The sequence below is a fragment of the Bison bison genome, unplaced genomic scaffold (genome assembly GCF_000754665.1).
Source record: "Bison bison bison isolate TAMUID 2011002044 unplaced genomic scaffold, Bison_UMD1.0 scf7180017864037, whole genome shotgun sequence".
Classification (NCBI taxonomy): domain Eukaryota; kingdom Metazoa; phylum Chordata; class Mammalia; order Artiodactyla; family Bovidae; genus Bison; species Bison bison.
In genome coordinates, this window is record NW_011494609.1 from 7,839,136 (window position 1) to 7,840,221 (window position 1,086).

Below are 1,086 nucleotides of genomic sequence, written 5' to 3' on the forward strand. Positions count from 1 at the left end.
TTTTGTCATCTGCATACAAAGCACCTGGACTGAGTCAAAAGAAAGCGAAGTGTTAGTCACTCAATCACGTCTGACCTTCAGGACTCCATGCACTGTAGCCGCCAGGCCCCTCTGTCCATGGGATTCTCCAGGCAAGAATACTAGAGTGGGTTGCCATTCCTTCTCCAGGGGAACTTCCCTACCCGGGGATCAAACCCAGGTCTCCTGCATTGCAGGCAGATTCTTTACCATCTGAGCCATCAGGGAAACTGGCCTTTATTTAAGGTGTGCTAACTGGATTTCTCAACACCCTGGTCCTTCAGGAGTGGGGTCCATTCCCACCTAGACCTCAGGTCAGCCCAGAAATCAGCTCACTGGGCTTTCCTCTTCTCTCCAGCCTGCTAGGTTTCTTCAGCAAAGGGCTGCCTCTAGTCACCAGCTGGCTGCTGACCTCAGATTGGAGGTGAATGGGCCGGGTGGGCTGAACCACTCCCCTGGGGGCTCACCGCACTCAGGCAGCCCCCAGGCCCCCAGTGTAGGTTACAGAGAGGCTGACCGGTTTCCAGTGTTGACGTTTCAGTACAGAGCAAGAGCAGTCGAAGTGGGACGCCCATGACTTCCATGTCCGTGCTTGCCACGCTCAGAAGGGTCCCTGGCGGGTGGCGGCTCCTCCGTGGAGCCGGTGACCGATATGGGGGGTGAGACCTGGCCTGCTGTCATCTGCACCTCGTATGGCCACATTCTGCGCGTCTGTGAGCTTTCCCGGGCCCCACCTGGTACTTCCCCTGAGGCTCCAAGGCCGAGCACTTCCGAAGGAAACTAGGGGACACATGAAACTCGCAGCCCGATAATAGGCACCCGGGAGTAGGGGTCTGCAGAGGACGCAGCCGCAACCGTGCTGCACTTAAGGAGTTTCAGAACCGCGCTAGAACCAAGCCTGCTGGGAGGAAGCGAGAAGGGGGAGACCAGCGCGAAGGCGGCCGTGCGCCCGTTTGAGGAAGGGCAGGCTCTCACTGGGGACGAAACGGTTAAGCCTCCCGCAGCGCCCTAGGCGTCCGGTAGGGGTCGCGCGCCGGCGGGAGCGCGGGCGCTCGCGGGCGGGCCTCA